At 45.6% G+C, this 6,528-nt stretch overlaps 1 protein-coding gene across 1 annotated transcript in view; it reads right to left on the reverse strand.

The window, feature by feature from the left end:
- Window positions 1-6,502, reverse strand: part of Pknox1 (PBX/knotted 1 homeobox 1) — a 42,003-nt gene extending 35,501 nt beyond the window's left edge. The window contains exon 1 of the mRNA XM_026785545.1: window positions 5,410-6,502. The gene's annotated coding sequence lies outside the window, so the exon portion shown is untranslated. The remainder of the gene's footprint in view (window positions 1-5,409) is intronic.
- Window positions 6,503-6,528: the final 26 nt, after the last annotated feature.

Raw genomic sequence — 6,528 nt, forward strand, 5'->3', positions numbered from 1 at the left:
GTGGATTTCTAAATTCAAGGCCAGTCTGGTCTACAGAGTGAGTTCCAGGACAGCCATGGCTATACAGAAAAACAAAACAAACAAACAATCGCTAAAATGTAGAAAAAAAGAACACATTTAAAAAAGGAAAAAGCCTGAATCAAATTGGGTAGACAGTCCAATGGGCAAAGCACCTACTATACAAATTTGAGACCCCAAGTTCAGATCCTCAGCACCTATCTAAGGGTCAGGCACAGTAACATGCACTTGTAACCTCTGCACTGGGGAAACATGGACAGACGGATAGACCCCTAAAGCTCATTGATCAGCCATTCTAGCAAAATCCATGAGTTCTAGGTTTGGTGAGAGACCCTGCCTGCCTTCAAAAAGATAGAAAGATAGAAAGATAGAAAGATAGAAAGATAGAAAGATAGAAAGATAGATAGATAGATAGATAGATAGATAGATAGATAGATAGATAGATAGATAGATAGATACACCTTACCTTGACTTTTGGTCTTCACCACACGTGCATGTGTGTATTATCTCACATGCGTGCGCGCGCTCTCTCTCTCTCTCTCCCCCCCCCCTTTCCGCCATGAACTAATCTTTGGCTCTAGGGCCATACAAATGCAGGCCACCATAGGATTTTTTTTTTGGTTTTTCGAGACAGGGTTTCTCTGTGGGTTTGGAGCCTGTCCTGGAACTAGCTCTGTAGACCAGGCTGGTCTCGAACTCACAGAGATCCGCACCATGGGATTTTTGTAGTTTGCTAACTCCTGGTCTAAATAAAGTAGAGCTAAGCAAAGAAAAATGTCTCTCTTTTTCTTTCCTTTTTTTCCCTCATTTTTTTTTTTTTTTTTTGGAAGAGAGTTTCTGTATAACCCTGGCTGTCCCAGAATACTCTTAACCCACCTAAAATGCTTACCAACTCAGTTGGTGATGTTTTATGCCATTGGGTAGGCCCTACCATCCTATGTTCCTTTCCAGTTGCCACACCAACACAGGACAACTTTCTCAGTCCTACCTGCTTCAGAGTGAGCCTTAGTAACCCCGATCCAAAAAAACCTGGGCATTCTGGGCAAGTTCAGTGCTAGTATCTGCAGAGAGCAAAACCAGCACTAAAAGAGACAGAAATGACAGCAGAAGGCTGAAGACAGCACTCAGGAGTTTCTGCATTTTCCTTGTTACTAATCCTCCTAAGAACTGATGGTCTTTGTCCAAATTAAACCTGCTTTTTAAAAAATTTTATATACAATGGTGTTTTGCCTCCATGTATGTCTGGGTGAGGGTGTTGGATCTCCTGGAACTGGAGTTACAGACAACTGTGAGCTGCCATGTGGGTGCTGGGAACTGAACCCAGTTAACTGCTGAGCCATCTCTCTAGCCCTAAATCTGCTTTTTAATAAACCTGCAAAGCCAGAGCATTCTAAGAACACTAGCGAAGGTCTATCTTCAAAAGTACACTTTCTCCAGGAGCTCTTTTGGAATTAAGCACCTAGCATAAAGTCCAGGGAGTTCCATTGTGCAAGAAGTCTCAGGTGACGGGGCTCACAACTCATCAACAGCCCCAATTTCCCTTCCCCAGCAGACAGTCAGTCAATAAGTAACTCAGTAGAAGGAAACATCTGCCAAGAAACCACTTTAGTCTTCAGACAAAGCTTGAGAGGGTGCCATTTAAAACTCAATATCCAAATAAAATCAGATATTAAATCTTATTAAAACAAAACCTGTGCCAGGCTCAGTGGTACACTTACAACCCAAAACAACTCAGCCACATGGGAGGCTCAAACAGAAGAATGGTTTGAGGCAAGCCTGGGATACAAAGCAAAAAACACACTAAAAATCTACAGAATAAAAGACATAGCAAATTTCTAATAACAAAGACACATGTGTGTTAGTGTAAGGGTGTGATTGCTGGCATAGTGCTATAGCATGAGTGTGCAGAGGTCAGGGGACAGACTTGAGACAGTCCTCACCTTCCACTTTTCTTGTTTGCTACTGCATTTGCCAGGCAAGCTGGCCCATGAGCTTCCAGGGATTCTCATGTCTCTCTGCCTTCCGTCTCACAGGAGTGCTAGGATTTACAGATGTGCTACCACGTGAGGCTTCTGAGTGGGATCTGGGGATCTAAGCTTGGTTCACACTTGTATAGCAAGCACTTTACCTGTTATCTCCTTAGCCCTAATAAAAGACATTTTACAAGCCGGGCAGTGGTGGCGCACGCCTTTAATCCCAGCACTTGGGAGGCAGAGGCAGGCGGATCTCTGTGAGTTCTAGACCAGCCTGGACAGGCACCAAGGCTAAGGACAGGCTCCAAAACCACAGAAAAACCCTACAACAAAAAAAAAAAAAAAAGACATTTTACAGGTTTTAGAATTTTTTGTTTGTTTGTTTGTTGTTGTTGGTTTTTTTTGGTTTTTCAAGACAGGGTTTCTCTGTAGCTTTGGTGCCTGTCCCGGAACTAGCTCTTGTAGACCAGGCTGGTCTCGAACTCACAGAGATCCGCCTGCCTCTGCCTCCTGAGTGTGGGGATTAAAGGCGTGCGCCACCATCACCCAGCTAGAATGTTTTGATAGACCGAATTAGATGGTCTATTATAGCTATGAAATTCATTATCAAAGTTTTAAAACTTATGACTATCACTGGTATCAATACAAATGACACACAAAACTTACATAATGTCCTGTAGACAGTAAAACTGTCCTGTGAGAGATGGGTGCTAGGCTATAGCATAATGGTAATATGTGCTTACCATGTACAGCGTCCCAGGGTCAATTCCTAGCACAAGGAAAGCAAAGGAAGGTAGTAGAAACAGGGACTGTAACTCCTGCACGCTGAGCACCCTTTCCCTAGGACAGTCTCTCTCCCTCGGGCACTGCCAGTGTTGCTGAGAGCCATCGATGGTGCACTACAGAAAGAGGCCCCAGAGGGCCCTTCTGCCTGCAGCTGCTGCCTTTCCACAGCAGAGTCCTTGTCAACCTGGCTAGTACTGCGGTGAGCAGATGAGAGGAAAGCCAGCTTTCAGATGGGAAACAGACAATGTCAAAAGCTAAGTGTTCAAAGGCACTGACACACTAGGCATAACCATCAGATATTTTAAAAAAAAGAAAAAACTGTGACACATTTTTAAATTAAATTTATTTCTTTATTGTGTGTTTGTACAATGCCACAGCTAATGTGGAGGTTAAAGAGCAACTTGTAGAAGTCAATTCTCTTCTTCTACCATGTGGGATCTGGGAATGAACGCAGGTTGTCAGGCTTGGTGGCAAGTGCCCTTCTTTACCTGCTGAGCCATCTCTCTGGCCCGACTTTAAAATTTTAAAATAAGAAACCGTTATGTTAATATGCACAAAATTACATGATAACGCCAGATACAGAAGCACTTTAACAATTGATACATAAAATGGATGTTTATAAACTAGATTCAGAAGTGGGCAAAGAACTTAAAAAAAGAAGTGTCTCCAAAGAAAACACACAACTGGCAAATAAACTCAGAAAAAGGTGTTGAGCATCACTAATCACCAGAGAAATTAATTAAAATTATAAAATGCCACCTCACACCCAGCAGGATAGCTATTAACAACTAGACAGAAAACGGGTGCTAGGAGAGCGCTTGCCCACTGTTCAAAAAGCTCTCGGTTCTTGCCCCAAAACAACAAAACACTAAGAGCCAGGATGGCGAGAAGCCGGAAACCATGAGCATTTCACTGCCATTGTAGAGAAGCAGGATAGGGGTTAAGACATAACTAACATGATATCACAATCTACTTCTGAGACCACCAAAGCACTACAGGCATAGCCTCGGATAATTACAACTCATGTTCATGGCCATGTTATTCACAATAGCCAAAAGGTGGAAGGAACCAAGTGTTCAGCAAAGGATGGGTGAACAAAATGCAGGACAGATATAGAATGGGACTGTATTAGGCTTAAAAATATGGAAATGCTGGCACAAACTAAAGTATGAAAAAAATTTTACTAAGTGAAATGAGCCAATCATAAAAAGGCAAATGTATTATCCCACTTGTACGGGATACCTAAAATTGGCACCTTCATACACACAGAAAGTCAAATGTGGTTGTTGGGAAGAAAAAGTAGTTAATGTGGAAAAAGGCAGCCCCCAGCTCCGAGGCAGTGTGTGAATGGTGATGTGTGGGGAAAGAACTCAGAAATCTCAGGTTCGTGGCTAACAAAGGGAAGAGGATGAAGAATGTATAAGTGGGCACTGAGAGAATGTGAGATGGACTGGGTGAGGACCAGGCAACATGGTTACAGAGGGAACCCTGGACTCCTGCTGTCTCATCCCACTGAGCACACATATACACTGTCACCTGAGAAGGCTTTACTCAATTAGAAGGTGGGCCAAATAAGTGACACAGGAATTTAGGATGACAGGATTCCCCTAAGCAGAAATGACCTCACACACAACAAGCATGGACAATCCACACTAATCTCTCCTCAAAAGGGAAGAGGGCCTGTGGTTTGACACATCAGGCTGGTCACACTCTATCATTCCAGAGACTGGCCCAAGACAATAAAGCCACCTGGGGTAGGGATGTTCGGAATCAGCTTCAGGGGTCTGTAAAGCAAAGTTCTGTCTGTGAGCTACAACCCTACCTAGTGGTTTTCAACATTATAAAGACACTCCAGATGTTTTCCTCCCTGAAAATACTTGGAATAAGAAGCTGCTCCATCCTCTTTCCATGCTCCTGAGGCATGTCCTGAGAACCACAGAACAGCAGAGAAACAGGAGTTTTCAACCACAGGCCAGGCACCACACTGAATGCCTTCTGCAGAAAATTTCCATTAACAACAGCAGAACAGCAGGGGCTGCAGCAGGCTGGGTACCCCGCATCCTCTCAGCAAAGGAACACTCAGCAGCTTTTGTGGCCAGGCCTATGGACGCTTGGCACCAAATGACCATATGTATAGCCCAGACTTTGTTCATCCTACCAATCTCTACCACCAACTTCTATACACAACATACTTCACTTTATACAGGCTCTAAACAGAACTGAAGACACATGGATTCAACACGGCTAGTTGTAAGCCACCTTAATCACCAAAGACTCTTACCCTCAGCCACTCTGAGGCCACACCATTACATCAGGATATTCAAGTCCCCCAACTGTTCTATTACTTGAATTCCTTGTCACCTCTGCCATCAAAGAACAGTGTCAGGAAGGCTGGGGAGGGGCACATCCCCCCATATTCCTGCCAAAGATCGCTGAATGTACATAGGTTTCTAATGAGGACCTTTAAAACTAAGTAGCTGAAACTGACAAAATCAAAAGTATCTGCAGCAGCTTCCAACTGCTGGAGGTGTCCTCCAAGTCTTGGAGGAAGGCAGACAGTAAGAGCAGGAGATCTAGCAGGGCCAGTGTGAGGCATGTCCGCAAAGCATCCGGGTTGTCACCGAAACCTTACCACACTCCCGAAGGACGCGGAGGGCTCTGTTCAGCCTGGTTGCACCGTGAGCAAATCCAGGGCTCAGATGAGACTCTCTCCACTTTGGTCCCATACTTTTGATAGCTATTTTAATACGGCCGGTTCTGTTTGACCCTGGAAAAGTTACGGCTCCTGGATCCACACTTGGAACTTTGGCAAATTTCTTTTCTTCTCAGCCGTTCTAGTTTTAACAATATCCGACCAAAAACAAGCTTGTAACCGAATGTTACTACTCCCGCAGTGACTTTGTTTCCACAATTCACAGGACTTTCCTAAAGTTAGGCCACAAAAGCCAAAGAAACGGAACTAAACATCCACCTGCTTGCAACATGAATCGGAGACCGTGGGGGAAAAAGCTATCGTTCCAGCCACGATTGCTCGATCTAAAGCACAGGGAACTCTCTTAAGGTGCCTCCACTCCTGGTACCCCGGTAACAAAGTTTGCCAGGAGAAACCGTGAGCTTCAGCGATATCTCACACAATGGTGGGTCTAGACTCAACACGCTGTTGCAGCAGGATGCTCGGCAGGCACAGACCCCGGACTGAAAGGGTCTGCCGACTCCTGCATCACCTGGACACCGCCTGAGCAACAAAACGTGCTGGCAACGCGATCCTGCCTCGGTTAAATCCTTCCTCGGAGTGTTAAAGAAAGCTCATTTTTCTAATGCCATGACAAGAGGCCTGCTTAGGGGCGGGTTCTTCCATCCTTAGTGGAAAGCACCTACATCTAAAAAAATTAAAAAATCAAACCAGTCACTTCTGGAAGAAGCTTCCGTGTCGAGGCTGACACCTATGTCTCAGTTATCCAGAATCCCAGGCGCGCGTTCAAACTTGGGCCTCGCGGCCCGCGCTCCCGGTGGCGTGGCGGGACCGATCGCACAAGCCGTAGCCTCAGGAGCCAGGAGCCCTGAGAACGGCGGGCTCCGATCTCATCTGTACCGCTTCCCTTTACAGGAACACACGGAGCAGGAGCAGCGGGCCAATCGCTCCCTAAGAAGCTATCCTTGATGGACCGCGGACACGCGCGACACGCTGTCACCGTCCGCGGACTCCCGCGGGAAGCCCCACGCTGGCTCGGGCCGCCCCTCTGGGCCGCGG

The sequence above is a fragment of the Microtus ochrogaster genome, linkage group LG2 (genome assembly GCF_000317375.1).
Source record: "Microtus ochrogaster isolate Prairie Vole_2 linkage group LG2, MicOch1.0, whole genome shotgun sequence".
NCBI lineage: Eukaryota > Metazoa > Chordata > Mammalia > Rodentia > Cricetidae > Microtus > Microtus ochrogaster.